The 17,473-nt window shown below is 37.5% G+C and overlaps 1 long non-coding RNA gene across 3 annotated transcripts in view; it reads right to left on the bottom strand.

Moving 5' to 3' along the window:
• LOC147600200 (uncharacterized) overlaps nucleotides 1-17,473 on the bottom strand; it is a 61,657-nt gene that overhangs the window by 34,899 nt on the left and 9,285 nt on the right. The window lies entirely within an intron of this gene.

Here is a 17,473-nt window from a genome sequence, read left to right as displayed (position 1 = left end):
TAGCCCCACAGGGGGATAACAAAGTCACTTAAATCTTATTCCCACTCAAGAAACCTATGCTTCCCAAGAGAAGGGAAAAAGACCTGTTAGAGGTGTTAACAGTCACCCATAGCTGTCTTCAGGCAACTGATGCCTTTACAGAGTCTAACAGGCATGGTCCCTGGCATGGATGGCAGGATAAGGGGCAGGGTGTGGGCAAGTGGACCTGTGTGTGGAGTAATTAATGCTTTTTTTTTTTTTTTCTTTCTCATTTCTGTTGTGAAGAGTAGCTGCTGTATACTTGGGTGAGCATAGCCAATAGAAAAAAACCTCAAGTATGCTATGCTTTGGAGGACAATGTGTATGTTTTTAGTAACTGTATCTGATTTGAATTAAAATGTCTGCGTGGTTTTTTTTTTTCTTTTGATCCAGAATAGTTATTGTTTTAATATCTTAGTTGCTAACAATAATTGCACAAAGTAATGCTTAAAAAAATTTTGGTCATGCTCTTGGATTGCTGTTTAAAGAACTAAGTTGTTTTAAGTCAATGCTGGATAGGTACGTAGTTCACTTAATTTTATGTGTAATAAGCATGAAATGATAGAATCATAGAATAGTTTGGGTTGGAAAGGAACCTTTAAAGGCCATCTAGTCCAACACCCCTGCAAGAAGCAGGGACATCTCCAACCAGATCATGTTGCTCAGAGCCCCGTCCAACCTGGCCTGGAATGTTTCCAGGAATGGGGCATCGAGCACCTCTCTGGGCAACCTGTTCCAGTGTTCCACCAACATCATCATAAAAAAATGTCTTACTTATATTTAGTCTAAATCTACCTCCCTCTATTTTAAAACCATTATCCCTCGTCCTATCACAACAGGCCCTGCTAAAAAATTTTTGCCCGCCTTTCCTCTAGGCCCCCTTTAGGTAGTGGAAGGCTGCTATAAGGTCTCCCCGGAGCCTTCTCTTCTCCAGGCTGAACAGCCCCAACTCTCTCAGCCTGTCCTCATAGGAGAAGCACCTCATAGGAGAGGTGCTTCAGCCCTCTGATCATCTTTGTGGCCCTCCTCTGGACCCTCTTCAACAGGTCCACATCCTTCTTATGTTGGAGGCTCCAGAGCTGGATGCAGTACTCTAGGTTGGGTCTCACGAGAGCAGAGTAGAGGGGCAGAGTCATCTCCCTCGACCTGCTGGGCATGCTTCTTTTGATGCATTCCAGGATGTGGTTGGCCTTCTGGGCTGCAAGGGTGCATTGCTGGCTCATGTTGAGCTTCTTGTCCACTGGTACCCCTAAGTCCTCCTCAGGGCTGCTCTGATCCATTCTCTGCCCAGCCTGTATTTGTTCCTGGGATTGCCCCAACTCGTGCAGGACCTTGCACTTGGCCTGGTTGAACTTCAGGATGTTTGCATGTGCCCACCTCTCCAGCCTGTCAAGGGCCCTCTGGATGGCATTCCTTCCCTCCAGTGTGTCGACTGCACCACACATCTTGGATGAAAACTTCCTGAGGGTGCACTCTATCCTGCTGTCCATGTTGCCGACAAAGATATTAAACAGCGCCGGTCCCAATACCGACCCCTGAGGAACACCGGTCTCCACTTGGACATTGAGCCATTGACCACAAGTCTTTGAGTGCGGCCATCCAGCCGAGTGGTCCATCCATCAAATGAGTATGTAATATATTTTTTTTAATATTTTTTTCTACAAATTTAGTAGTGTGTAAAAGTATATGAGATCATTTATAAAATCATTTTACCCTATAAAATTTCTGTCATTGTTAAAGTTATGTTTCTTGAAACCATAATCCAATTGAAGTGACTCTCCATTTTTGTTGACTCAAATTCTAAAGTTTTTGGTCCTTTCCTAAAAGACTAATATATTTGCAGATTTCAAGTGTACATATTTAAATGAACTTGTATCATTTATATTTCTTTGAAATTATTCCACTATACCTGGAAATTATTTGCTTTTATGAAAGACAGTTGACTTGCAGTCTTCCTCCTTAACCTGCAGGTATAAAATAATGTTGATATGAGACAGATGTTTCAGTGTAATGGGTCAGTCATATATCAGTATGCAAAGCATCAAGCAAAATTTCTAGAACAGGAGGATGCTGCACTCTCTTACTGTCCCAGTTCACAGAGAATGAAAAATTACTAAGAAAGGCTCCCTTAAAATTTTCACAGAAATTAGGTTTTGTTTTTTTTTTTTTAACTGCCTCTTACCCACCCAGGAATATAAGTGTATTTTATTTTATGAAGGTAGCATCAACACCACCTCCCCTTCCCCCTCAAAAAAAAAAACAAACCAAAACAAAACTCAAACAACCAAAAATATATTAGGACGCAAAAGGGGAAAATTTCTGGTGACTTAAAATCTTGGCCTTGCTCTGTTTCACTTCTAAGGACAGGACTTCTGCACCCAACATACAAAATTATTTGTCTTGTAAAAGTATAAAAGGGAAAGATGGCAGGGGGAAGACAGAGGATATTGCTCATTCGCCTATTTTGTAAAGAGGCCTGAAATATCCTCTGGGGGTTGTCTGTATTATTTTTGAAGCAGAAATGTGTGTTGCTGAGTGCCACGAAGACATCAGGTTCGGTAAAAGAGCATCTCTGCCCTGGCTGCGAGCGGCAGAGGATTTGCAGCAAGCCCCGCTGCGCGCAGCAGAGGGCAGCAGCCGCTGCCGGATGCGCAGGGCGCTGTGCCCGGCGGCTGCAGCCGCGGGAAGGTGGGAGAAACGGACATCGCCGGCCGGCTGGGGCACAGGGGCGAGCTTAGAGCTTTCTAGAGAATCTATAGATTTCATACTTGTTTTGGTCTAGTGAACTAATGAACTACAACGTGGTAACTCGGCTTGTTGCGTAAAGATAGCTTGTTAGCAATACTTTTGTGACTGGACCAGCAGTTTTTGGATTTAGGTTCTGTACCCTGCAGGGCATGTGGCCCTGTATCCAGAGCTGACACCACATCGCTTAGGAGCTGCCACCCTTCTCTGTGCTTACTAAAACATAGCTGAAGGGTGTTGATGCACTGTGGAATTCCACAGATAGCTTTATCTTTACTTTTATTAATAGGCATTATTCATTTAATTCCATGGTGCACCCATGAAACAGCCCCAGCCTTCTAAAAGAATCACATATGAACCTGACACATTTTCATGGCAAATGGTCATAAAAAACATGAAGTATTATTAAAAATGCCATTTTTTTTTTTTTGGACACAGAAAATTACTGTGATACTGATTCTACAGTATATATTCAGAAAGGCTTATGTAGTTTTTATAATGCATTGCGAGAAATAACCTGAAGTATCTGCAGTGTAGGAATTTTTAATGGCTCTCAAACCTCTGCATTAGCAACATCATTTTCAGTGGGGGATGGGACATATTTTTTTATTCTTTGAGCACAGCTAGCTTTTGTCTATGTGATGCAGCATGCAGTCTCTGTAGCTAGCTGTTTTATTTTTCCTTACTGATCAGTGGGAGCTGTTTCACAGTGAAACAGACATATCCTAGTGCTTGCCTTAAAAAAAAAAAAAAAAAAAAAAAATCATACCGCAGTGCAACCCAAGCAACATAAACTGCGGCACATTGTGGTCACTCTGGAGAGGGAAAATTGCATGCTGAAGTACATATGATCTCTGCTGCAATAAAAGCTTTTGATGAAAATAAGAAATGACACTTCATAAACAATTTATAACAACCAAAACCAGCAGTGCCAGACATGCTCTGCACTTGTTTTCTATTGTCTTAAAAGCATGTTACTTTAACAGCAATCTTGATAATAATCTTTGTAGAATCTGACAGCTGATTAAAAAAACCCCATAATATGTTTTTCAGAAAATGTATATCTGACACAGAATGTAATAAGCTGTTTTCAGAGTAGTATCTATCTGTAACATTCATGTTCAAAAAATGGTCAGAGAATTACATGCTGTATTGCTGTTCCCAGTATTGCTTTATAAAAAAGTCACGCTTGCAGATACCATAGCAACCCTGTCATGTGGTACTTCTTGATTTCAAAACTATACAGTAGTGTTATGCCCATATTCTGCAGCAATAGTTGCATTAATTCTGTATCTAATGTTTAGTAAATACTGCATCGGCATCCACCACAATAGAGAAATGGGACTATGCTGGCTGTGGTCATGTTCATGGTCTCAGGCAGGCAAAAAGTTAAAATACTCTCTCCAATAATAGGCATTGTGAATCCCTGTAACCTTTCTCTTGTCTTAACTTCATTATGGCCTTGATGGCTCTCAAATGTGATGTATAAAGGTTCATGCAGCATTGCTGCAAATACTAGTGTATTTATTTTATACAGATGGAAAGCAACTGCTCATACCCTAACAGTGTAAGACTGGAAAATTGTATGTGATTTATGAAGTGATGAATAGGTGGGCAGATAAATGCAGGCTCCTGATAGCCTCTGTCTGGAGTTGCATGTACATCGAAGAAAAAAAAAAAAAATCATTTGGGAGTGATGCTCAAGAGCACTGTGAACTCACTGGCTTTACTGCTCTTGCTTTCTTGTTTATTTGAAAAGCATTTACTTGAAATTTCATTTATCTGACATGCTGAAACAAGCTTTTAGAATTTTGTTACTTTTGTATGAAAAGTAAAAGAATAAGGAAGTGAGAATGTTTGTGTTGAAAGGAGAGTAACTAATGGCAGATATGGAGAAAATATAATAAAATGTTAACATGATTTTTCTACTTTTATTTTAGGATTAAAACATTTATGTCACAATTGAATTCTACCCCATATAAGGAGAGGTTCAAACACAGGAAATTTCAAAAGGTACATAGAAGAACTAAAGACAGGAAAGGAAATTACAGTGCAGATATTACTGAAAGGTTATTAATATAAAAATCTTTTGCAGAAGTTAATTGGAAGTTGATGCACTCTATAACTAAAATATTGCACCAAAGAACAGAGCAGTGAGAGAAAACTGCAGCAGAATACGATTAGAAATGGTTATCTTGGCATAAGTGAATCTGTTTTGCTTCTGTGATCAGAGAGAAAACTTCATACTAAAATCTAGGATCAAAAAATACTTTACACACCTCTTACTATCCAAAAGGTACTGGCAACGTATGCCATTACTGCTCATCTTTGATGTAAAACATATAAAAAAGGTTCCAGATTTAGCATTATTATTTCACTAAAGATAAGTAGAATCTGGCAGAGCCTAATCTAAATTTCTGGTCTTTCTGAGCATAGCTGAGATGCTGGTCTGGAAAACCTTCCTGGGAGATCACCAGCTGATGGACATTTTGGTGGTGAGAAATCTTGGGGCACCTTTAACGCCAAAAAGTTAACAAAGGTATTACCAGGCTAATTGAAGGCTTAGCTTATTCCTTGGATGAGAGACGGACCAATCTATTGCTTTCTGATTCTTCCCATCCTGTTCATTGCTGATGCACACGGTAAGTCACCGAGCAGGTAGATAACTCTGCCTTTCAGCACACCACAAACAAGAGCACACACTATCTTAATCCTTCAATAGGTCTGTTTATGAAAGCACAGCAGTTAACAAGTCATTCCTCCACCCTGCACATTGTGGTGAAAGCCTTGAGTGCAGAACTGGCAAACTCTGTTGTGAATGAGGTGGGGTTTCTCCATCGCACTTTTCTTTTCTTTAGTGTTTACCAGGGTGTGAGGTGAGGGAAATAAGGGAAGAGATGGAAAGGATGAGGAGAAGGACCTCAGTTCAGAAAGCTCACAAGGAGGTGGCCAGGGTAGGGATAAACACAAAGGAAAGGATCAAAACAAAGCCGAGCAGTAGTTTTTGTTCCAGACTGTTGAAGACTGAATTAGCCAAACTGGTTTATGACTAGTATTATAGGCAATCCTGGTTAATTATTATGGGCAAACTGCTGATTTAGCATTAAGGCAAATTATGTAGTAAAATCACGAGTCCACTGAAAATATGAAAACTTTTCAACTTAATTTCAGTGAGGGAATTCTTTAGGATAAGGGGTATTGAGCAATTGCACTGCTTTCTTTGTGTTTATAAAACACGTGTGCACAAGAGTTTCTGGGTGCATCTGATAGTGCAGTGTATTTCAGTTAGCATTCCATATTGCTATCCTCTCCTAATCTTAGTTGTTCTTAGCTAGGAGAGCAGTTGGGTCACTTCATTGGTTTTATCAGCACTGTGCCCTAATACCTTTAGAAGCTCCAGAACTGTTCTGGCCTTTCAAAGCAGATTAAAAACTTGGGAACATTTATATTCCAATGTAACTGAAGAATATTATAGGTGTCTTGAGAAATCTGCTAGGATACACTGTCAGTTTAGCAGTTCTTTCAAAGGTAGGCATGAAAGTTTTTCTGAGAAAGCCTTGTCAAAGTGTTTTTGAGAAGAATTTGTTATAGTGCTGTTTGGTAGTTTTTATATTCCGGGTTTATGTAAGAGACTTATTAACACAGCTGCTAGACAGTAAATGAACACAGAGAAGTTAGGGTCAAATCTTACCAAATAAGTGAATTTTCCTGAAGTTGAGTGATCTAGGAAGAAAATTTTATTCCTTACATGTTATCAGTGCAAAATTATTCTCTTATTTTCCAATATTCCAGTTTCTTTCCTTGAAATGTAATGCATTAATCTTGAATTTCCTGATTCAATGTGAATATAGTATGAGTAATGCTGGCAGCCGTAACTTTTATAAAGCTAGTTATCAAACAATCCTCATTTCACTTAAGTGGGTATGTTTTATGTATCTGTGGCTTTCTCTTTCCTTCTTTAAAGTTCTTGAGAACTCTTTGGTGAGTAAGATCTGGTGTTGGTGACTCACTGTGATTTTTGTTTCCGTAGCACTTCTGACAGCTGACATCTCTGAAAGTGTCTCATCCTTACTAATTGTCAAATAGAAGGTCTAAATTAGGCCATAGTTTCACAAACATATTTAACTGCCATAAGCTTGTAATGTAAGTGAAAGAAGCAGCTCTGCCCTTCCCTTTCCCCTAGCTTAGCACAACCATTTATGTTGCCCTACAACAGACTAGACTGGAGAACTAAAAACTCGGTGAGAACAAAAAAAAAAGTGTATCTTTAATCTAGGTAATTTTCCTATTCAATTCACTATATGGCTGTAAAAATGCTTGTGGTAGATCGAAGGGAGGTAGACAGCAGTTGTACTGTCTACAGTACACAGTAGACAGTCTACTGTACTAAGTTTGTATTTGTGAAAGCATGGATTTGGATATCTCTTGGTGGTCCCTCAAGCTTAAGCCTTGACATTTTCTTTTCCTTCTAGAAGAGAACTAAAATTACAAAGTAAACAAGAAAGCATCCATATTATGAGAATTAAGAATCAGGTTTCAGGCCTCGTGGTATCCTACGTTGAAACGGCAATGTAGGTCAAACTCAAACCTGCATATGTTTGGTTTACAATACTCTATACCATTGACATAGTCCGTTCTTAAAACCAAGAAATTTGTTCACTAAAATTGGTAGCTTTTCACTTTTGTAATATGGATGAAAATTCCATTTTTATCTCCACTCTGCTTCACTTTTGTGTATTAAATTCATTTTGCCAAAATAGAACTTTTTCATATCAGCAAAGATAATATTCAGTGAAATTCTCAAAATAATATTTAGTTTGAAATTAATATTTGATTAATTTATTTTGAGGTCTTTTATTTAAAATGGTACCCAGTTGCCAGTTAAATCCACTAAGAAAAACTCAATGGGCTCAGAAGGTGCCGCATCTTAAAGCAGTGAGGGGTTGATCAACTGCAGGATTCTGCCAAGATGTGACGCAGCAGCTCCCACTGAGTCCACAGCTCAGGAGAGGCCAGAAGTCAGGTATCGCTAGTTAACCTACCTCACCATCCTCTGATGATCCTGTGATTCCCAGGAGCATGACTACTGCATACTGCTCGGCATACAGCCTCATGCTATCTTTGACTCTATGCAAATGCTTGCTGACTTGCAGATTGAATATCAACTAATATGGTGTGTTGTTATATTTTTATTAATTATATTTGTCTACCATAATTTCTTAGTTATAAACTGACGCTCATTAAAAAAAAAAAAAGAAAAAGAAAAAAAAACCACCACAACCCCCAAAACAAAAACAAACTACAAAAACTAGCCAAACAAGAAACCAAGATGACATTTATGGAAACTCAACACCGTTGTATTAGAACTTTCATGCTTTATGACTAGTGAACATCTTGTTTATGGACACCTAAGTTTCAGTTTATTCTTTAACTTTCTGTTAAGATTATTATTTAAAAACCACCATTGTCTAGTAGTCTATTGCTATAAGCTATGTCAGCAGCATAGATAAGTCCCTTCATAGCAACTCTTATGTTCTTCTCTAAGTTTAATCACAATAATTAAAATGTACTCAGGAGTAGCTTTTGCTTACATAGCTTTATTTTCCATGCCTTCTGCTGCAGCTAGTTTTATAGCCTCAAATGCATGATGCAAAATTTCTTAATTGTGCCTTTCAATCATTTTACTTTCAGCACAGGAATTATTTTCTTAAAAGTTTTGTCTAGCCAGAAAATCACTTCCTTGTTCTTTCTACATCTTGGTCACAGTAATCCATATATTAGTCACCACCAAAGTAGATTACTCCATATGTAGCTATTGATTTATCAGCCGGTCATTTTGTCTACCCGTAAGAGAAATAAAAGATGTGTAGCCAATCAATTTCACTTACTTCTGAGTGAAGTTTTTTAAACCTGGATCCTTCATAGTCCTTCTTGGGAGTTACCTCTCCTTAACCAATCTTGCCACAAATAATCAGACAAAAGTATGACTACAGTGCAGTTAATGAATAATATATAGTGCCACCTCTTAAGATGTGCTCATTCTGATTATTCCAGTTTCCAATGCCACTGTTTCTTGACAATGAATCTTAGAAGGGACATAGAGGTAGAGAAACCCAACACAGGCTACTTCCATTTCAGAAGAAGAGGACTTTGCTCCAGTTCCAAGTAGAGGAATTTCATCTATTCCTCAGTTGTAGTATATACAACTCTATTTTTTTCTGACATGGAAAGGTACCTTGGCTGGAGGAAAGTGAAATGGCAGCAGGGTGGATGGGTTAAGGCAGAGGCAGTGACCTGGTGAGGTAGAAGGAGAACCCATCATTGCGGCTTAGCTACAAAATGTCTGGGAGCAAGTACCGTAGACAACTGAGGTGATAACTTTGGTATGTGGTAGTTGTATAAAATCCAGGGTCAGAGATAAGATGTCATCCATTCAGTGAACTTATTGCACTTTCAAGTGGACTTCCATCTTTTGGTTATGTCTCCCTGTATTATTTATTCCATGAAGATCTGGAAAATTTTAGACTCATTGAAAAAAAAAATGTGTTAGGTTGGGTTTCTTTCTGGATTTTGAGCATAAGAAATTATTAGTGAAGAATACATAGAATCTGGGGATTAATATGATTTCCTCTTTAGGATTTGCATAACTTGAAAATGCATCATGCATAACTATCTTTGCCATAGCCATGTTTTCCAGGGATCAGAAGAGATTTCTTTTTAAGGAGTTTTTATTCTATTAAAGATAAGTCTTTGAATTCTATAGATCTTTTTATAAAGCAAAATGTCTCCATGACTTTTTTATAAAGTAGACCACGTATATATTTATTACCATGCAGCTGATTTTTATTTTTTTTTCATTTCTACACTAATTGTTCTTAAGGCATTTAGAGTCAAAATTAGGGATTTCTATTTTTTTGATAATTTCTTGATGTCTGACAGGACAGATAATAATATTAAGACATAATGTCCCATGGGGTGTTTTTCTTTTTAGCATCTTGCCACTCCAGCTATAATGGCTTTTAATCACTTTTGGCTGCCTCAGCCTACCAACCTGAGTCATGCTGTCAGGGAGCAGATTGTATCTAAGCTAAATGCAAGGATTCCCAGATAGTGATTTTTTTTTTTTTTTTTTAATTTTTTTTTTAAGTCAACCTGATAGAGTTATCTCATATTTGTGAGCAACTGTGAGAAGTTCTCCCTCAAAATATTTCTTAATCATTACATTTAAGAAATTCAGCTTTTAGCAGCAATAAACCTTTTGATAAAGAACATGCATAAATTCGCTGCTTTGAATAACCAGTTTCCGATATGAGTATCTAAGCTATGCATCCAAAAATAATTGATTAACCTTAGTCATACATATATCTAGTTATTACATATGCCTCTTAATCTAATATGAGAATACAAATATACTTTATTAGCTTTAAAGGATTTAATCAAAGCAGTACTCCCCTACAAATGAGTAGAATTGTCCTCCCTCATATTTAGGCTCTCTGCCAAGGTTCCTAAGTATGGCAAAAATTAGACTGAAGGCTTTAAAATTAGAGCTCACCTGTCTCTCTACAAATGCTGATGAAATGGAAAAAAAAAACCCCACTCACTTGGATGCCAGGCTCAGCAAATGTATCAAGATTTGGGGGGCTAAAATGGAGAAAGGCTGGGTTAATTCTGCAGCGTGCTTACTGAGCAGGGGGTTACATTCCTGCAGCAGGGAGCCGGCGCGCTCCGCAGCGGTTTGCAGGTGGTGTCAGGACAGCAGCCTTTTGCAGCTTGTGCACTCAGCAATCCACTGATTTTGATGATGCCTCTTAAGAGAATATTGAGAAATTCAATAAACTCCTGGTTCCTTAGGGGCTTATGAGCATAAATTAACACTATGAAGTCCGGAGGTATGAACTGACTAAAACAATGCCTTCTTCACTGTACAGATTCAGGAAAGTTTTGATGTTGTTGCAACAAACCATAAAAACCCTGCCAGTGCTATTGACTGCATTTGTAGGCACAGAGATTGGTAGTGACTCTTTAGCTTTTTTGTGGGTTTTGTTCCAAGCGTGGAATGTAAACTGATCAAATAATGAACTTCAGTATTAAAAACAAAAAGCTAATATTCACTGTCATAGTATTTTGGGGAGTAAAGGGGAGCACAACAAAAACAAAATAGTGCCTATGAATTTATTATTTTAAGGTGAATGATAGACATGTGCCTATTAGCAAATTGGAGGACTGATTACCTGTCCCATCAAATGAAAAGTTGGTGCATGGTAACTTGAGGAACAGCCGAGAATGGCAGTAAAACCCTGCAGGCTGGTGGCTGGTGTAGGGGGTGAAGTCGTTCACTACTCTGGCTGCTACATGATTATTAAACAAAGTGTGAAGTTATCAGCATGTAAACAACGCTGACAGACATTACTTTGCACCTTATTCTATAGATAATTAAAAAGCAAGCTAGCATAGGTTGGGAGTTCATTTCTACCTGCCATATGGGGAGGGGGGGCACGTGGGGTTCAGAGAGCCTGAGCCAAACAATTCTGTGTTACAAAAAAGGGCTTGTTCTCTGGAAGTGACAGCTATGGGGTGGGGTGTAGCACGCGGTGCAACATCTTTTCCAAAAAGCCAGTGTCTAGACAAGCCTTCAATATTTGGTGACATAGACCTAAGTGTGTTTGTGCTGTTCTGTGCACAAACTCCATCACACTCGGAGTACACAGACATGTGGGAGTAGGTCTGCAGGGGTTCCTTTGTCAGACTGATGTTATTTACCCTGCCTCAACACCACCCCTTTCCTGGGCTCAGTGCAAAAGCAAATGGGTACCTTTACAGAACGCTACCCTACTGCTCCCATTTATTCCATTATTTAGATAATGAGAGAGACAGTGTTTTGATTTTTCATGGCTGTGATAGAGATAAGCCTGATTTGCTCCTTACCAACTGATACAAAGGTGAACCTGTTGTTCTGTGGAATGATGTAGGCACAGGGAAACAATTTCAGATGAAATCTTTTTTTTTAAAGAATTTTTTTTTTTTTTTTTTTTTTTTAAATTCTGCACAGCATGAAGTTCCTCCTGTCTCCTGGCTCTGCCATCCAAAGAATTACTGGTAAGTAAAAACTGAATGAAGTATTCTTCTACTTTGTTTAGGTTTTCTTTAAAAAGCTTTTCATACTAGTATTTTTTAAAGCTAATTTTGAAGAGGATGAATAGATATTACTGAAGAATTTTAGCTACTGCCAGTTATACTATACCTATGTTCCTCAGCATTTCAGAAAATGACAAGACATGCTAACTGAAATAAAAATTATACAGCTAAAATGCAAACAAGTTACTTTAAACTCACTCATTATGGAACATAAACAGAACTCTGGCAAACAGCAGTTCCTCTAATCCTACGTGCCATATTTTTGGTGTACCTAACAAAACTTTTATTTACTGGAGTAGTGTTATTCCAATTAAAAATAAAGGATGCTACTTCATTCTGATGATTGAAAATGAGATACAACCCCCACTTCTAGCTTTAGAATGTGAAGCCAGCAGTCTAAATCTCGCTGGCATTTTAGTTATTGTGAGCAGTTACCATCTGATGGTCATTCAGCAGCCTATGTGAAATGCATTAGTGATTTGTGGGGCAGCATAAACAAGCCTTCATTGCTGCTCTGCCTGTTCTCTATATAAATAGACAGGAGAATTCTCCAGAGATGTCAGCCTGGCACCTCTTGCAAGCTTTGCATTTACTTACTATTCATTATTAATTGGTAAGTGCTTGCAGCACACTTAATACTGTAAAAAGTACAAAGATACAGTCCTGCCTGGAGGATGCTTACTTTAGAAGATGAGCAGAACTGACTTATTCTTTTCCTTTTTCCAGTTTACTTGGTGTTTTGTTCAGATTCTCTAAAACTCAGATAATATGGGCTTCAAGGCAGGTTACATAACATTTCTTTACTGACTTTCACATTACCCAGTCCAGAGTGAAAGAACTGTCAGAGCATACTTGGCTATATGCAGTGTGACAGATTTCACTGTTCTGAACAATTGGTCCCAACTGCTCTTATTTCTTACTTGAGGTTTCAAACCATTTTTGAAAGCTATCAAATTCCATGTTAAGCTCCTCAAGAGGAGAAAAAATGAATCTCTGGATGGGAAGACAGAGCTAATGCATACTGAATAGCAGGAGAGGGGTAACATGAAAAGCCTCTGACTAGTCTGTGTTCCCTTCTTGATAAGGCAGAAAGTTTTATCATTTTGCTGAGGGGAAAGAAAAGGGGAATTAATAGGTTAAGCAAAGGTGGCATTCTCTTGAAGAAAGAAAGTATATACACTGCCCTGCATACCTGCATATTATAAATAGAACACATGGGTTTGTTTGTATGTGTTTTCCTCTTGGGTAAGAATTAGTCCCTGACACAGTTGGGTTTTTTATGTCCACAGTTGTACTTGCTTCATCCCATTCACTCCAGGATCCCAAGTGTAGTCACCAGTTTTTGGAAAGCATCATAACTAGTAACAAAGTGCTAAATGTTAAGATGTGGGTGGATGATGGGGAATTTTGTAACTAAAAAGAAAGTATTAAATGGAAGAAAAAAAAACAGGTGAAAGGAAGTGTGTGACCTGAAGCAGTCAGAGAAAATATTCTGAAAAAAATAGATAGAAGAAAAAATGTGCTCCAATCATTATAAACACTAAGCACCTCTGCAGTAGTTTCTGAATACTGTATGTTTTGCTTGTACAAGGCTGGTCTGTGTTGTTTTAATTTAAACTGGACAGTAGATTCTAATGAAGGAAAAAAAAAAGGATTGGAAGTGGTCAATCTGGGGGTGCCTAACTGGAGGGCGGTTGAGGTACCAGGTCAGAACAAATGAGTTGGAAGACCCCTGGCTTGGCTGCCTACAGATCCCAACCAAAGTAACCTGGTGAGTTGGTGCCTGGAGATTTTCAGGATTATGGGAATGCTGGCTGCAAAAAAAAAAGAGGACTGTCTTCTAAGAGCTGCTAAACTTCCTGTCGAGCATATAGGAACTTAGACCATCTTGAGATAATGTTTTAACCAAATAGATAATCGTGTATACTCTTCTTAATCTTTTCCCTGTTGATACCTTATTCCTTCTGTTAAATCAGAGTTGCCTCGTCACTATGCACTCATCAAGTTCCCAAATGGGAGACCTACATATGTCACTCTCAGCTGGAATAGGGTAAGCACAATTCTGAAAAATTAAGACACCGCCACTCAGCTCACTATGATTTCACTTTTCAGTTCAGGATACCACATACTTCTCTTTGACATTTACAACCCTTTTTGTAATATTTAGACCCTTTTACAGAGATGTATTCGAGTCTATGTATCAACAATCTAAAAACATCACAAATATCAACATATACTGTGCAATAAGTGTGGTCCAAAGGGACTTTGACAAGTTCGTATTTGTTTAAAGGAATAGGCCAGGAGGAATACCATGCTGATCCAAGTATAGCTTCTTTTGAAATGTGGCTAATGGGAGGTAATCAACTGATGAAAAAAAAACGCAATTGAACTCTGAAAGTGCATTAGAATAGGCCACAGAAGCAAATAACAGGTTTAGGATCGATATTTCAGACACTTATCAACAAATTTAAGCAAAACTAGCTTAGATACTGTATACTAAAGACAACTTCAATGTAATGACAGAAACACAGATATTCTCCACGTTCAAAGCTCTTCACTGTCTAGTCAGTTCTTAAATTAAACATCCTGGATACCATCTGATCGTTGTAAATGGAAAGTGAGAGGAAGGAATCTTACTTTAGTTGTAACCATTTAGACAGAGCACTGAAAGGCAATCAACATCTACAGAGTGCTGGAAAAAAAAGAGTTTTTAATTCTTCAAAAGGCAAATTCTTATAAAGGCAATTTATAAAATTAGGCCTAGGCTTCATTCCAACATACAAATGTGTTTTTAAATTCCATTGATATTTATACATTAAAACGGTTAGAGAAAACGCCTTTGGGCATGATGGTCCATCAACCCAGTGACTTTGTATTTGCTAACTGAAATTATGAATAACAATAGGCTAAGATCTTACAAAACTTCCTTTGCTTTGATTTTCAAATTAATGGAATATATAATGCTTCAATCTCCTTGAAAATAGAAATACAGATACCAGGCACATTTGAAAGATGAAGAGGTTATTATGATAAATAATATAGCATGCATATACGCTTTTCTCTAGAGACTCTCCTATACAGAAGCACATACATATGCCTTTATTGCCGCTGCACAAAATTTCCATGTTTCTGATCAGTTCTTATTTCTCATGATCAAAAGAGTTCCCATTCCCAGCGTATCTCCTATGCTGTGTTATCTGGATACAGTTAAGACAGGTTTTATCTGCAAATCATTTTGGTACAGGCAAGGAAACACCAAGAAGTAAGATTGTAGAAATGCTGCTTAAGTTCCTGTGCAGGGAAATTGGGCTTTGTAATCCTGAACTGTAACATGTAAGCACAGAGCGACAGAGGAATACCTATCTAGAAGTGAATACCTGTCACATGGAAAAAAAATATTTTTTTGCAAAAGTTTATTATTTGATAATGCCTTTTGAAAAGGAATTATTTGGTCAATTTGAAATGTCTGCACCGAAACATAGTAGGTGCCCAGCTGTACTGGTTAAAAGAATTGTTAATGTAAGCAAGTAAGCATATTTCATTCACTTTCATTCCTGTAAATCATTGTGCTCTTTTCTGCCAAATTGTAGGGGAAAAAAAAATCATGCTTGTAATGGCTTCAGACTTCAGCCTGCAAATGCAATCCAGAAAGCCAAATGCAGCAGAAACAGTAGGCAGCTTCACATGGGTGCACAGGAGGAATACCTCAATAAGCAGTTAACACTTCAATAGCAAAACCTTGAAAACTGAGCCACATTCATACCGAAAAAGTCATATATAGTTTTATGCCAGAGTATTTTTTAATAATAAACTCAGGAATTTTAATTTAGCAAAACAAATACAACTCTAAGGTTTAAATGTTATAATTTTCTATATATTGTATTTTATTCAGCTATTTATCCTGGTTTTTAAAAAAAACAATATTTGAGGACTATAATATTTCCCTGCTGATAAGTGTTTCAATAGGCCAGATAATGGTTTAGGCTGAAGATTTTTATTATATTTTAAAAGACCATTATTTTGTTTTCTTTCACAAATTTAATCATTTGTTCTGCACTTCGCTTGCAGGATTTTGGTTGAAAACTATCTAAACTGTCTTTGGTAATTATTTTCCTTATTATTATAAGCTGAAGATCCTTTGGGATATTGTTACATTATATGTCTATAATTATTTCAACTCCCTCCTGTTTCTGTTCAATAAAAATTTAAGATCAATAGCTCTTGGCACACAATAGCTATGCAGAGCTCCTTGTCTGCATAGAAATCCCAACCTGTATAAATGATGAATCCTCAGCTCCACAAAAACCTGCATTAAGTTGTCTATTTTCACCATTGATCCAGAGATTGTATGAATCTTCTTTCTCTAATAGTTATATATTTATAGCAGATAGGCTGCAAAGATATCTGGGAACAGGAGGAAGCTATTCCAGGGAGCATGCTGAAGAAATCTTGGAAATGTTCCATAAGCCTAATGTATTCTATTGGTTATTCCTAGCCAAAGAAAATGGTGATTCTAAGACTTCAGGCTCCTGTTGAATAGAAAGTAGGCAAAGCAAGGCAGATATAGGTATTTGAATCAAGGCAAATGTAAGGTAGACAGATCAGAAAAGAATTCTTCTGTTCAAAAATTTATTTGTAATGAAAATTTTTAAAATTTGAAACATTAACAAAATAGCAAAACAAATACATCTGGGAGACTAGAGACTCATTTAACTCCAAATTATCAAGAGTCATGTCTTAGCCATGTTCTGACTTGCACTGGCCTGCTGCTGCTTGTTATTTCCCATTTCAAATCTCAGTAAAAATATTGCTAAAACTACAGACAATATTTTCCTATTGTTATAATCTTAAGAAACTGCCACGTTTCACTTAAGGCAGTTATACCATTCCTAATGGGGTGGCATGCAGTGATGTGACCCCCAAAAGTTTGGCTCTATAAAGACATGTGCTTAAATTATATTTTAAAAAGGCGTGAGAACCCCAAAGTATTTTGTGAGAATTTTCAATATGGTCCAAAGATAAACATGTGAATATTACACTCAGTATTCACAGTACGAACAGTAGCCCTTGTGACTGTTAAGGGTAGATTGCATTCTACTGGAATAGCACAAGAAAGAAATATAAGCAACATATCATTAGCACAAATGAGAAGAAAAGGAGAGAACAAATACATAATTTTGTCTTTGGTATTCTGAATGCTGCCTCGACATATCAGGCATGGACTGCATTTTATTACTGTATATCAAAAGTTGAAAAAAAATATATTAATCAGTGAAGGCTTGATGAACAATAGTAATAATCCTTATTGTTAGCACAACTAACAGCAGGCCCTAGAAAATGTGACATTCAGAACACTGGAGGACTGCCAATCTTACTCCAAAATTATAAACACTAGAAATGACATTTTGAAGAACTATTGATTAGTTACACGGGTGCCAATTCCAAGTAAAATAATGAAGATTTTTGAAGTTGAGCTACAAAAAAATTAGAGGCTAAAGTGATAATTACGGAAATCAGCACAAAGATAAATCTTGTCAAATTATTCCTTTTTTTAGCAAGATCATAGATCTATTAA

The sequence above is a fragment of the Chlamydotis macqueenii genome, chromosome 6 (genome assembly GCF_036417535.1).
Source record: "Chlamydotis macqueenii isolate bChlMac1 chromosome 6, bChlMac1.mat, whole genome shotgun sequence".
In the NCBI taxonomy this organism is placed as follows: Eukaryota; Metazoa; Chordata; class Aves; order Otidiformes; family Otididae; genus Chlamydotis; species Chlamydotis macqueenii.
The sequence above is the reverse complement of the archived record's forward strand: the minus strand, read 5'-3'. Positions and strand labels throughout refer to the sequence as shown.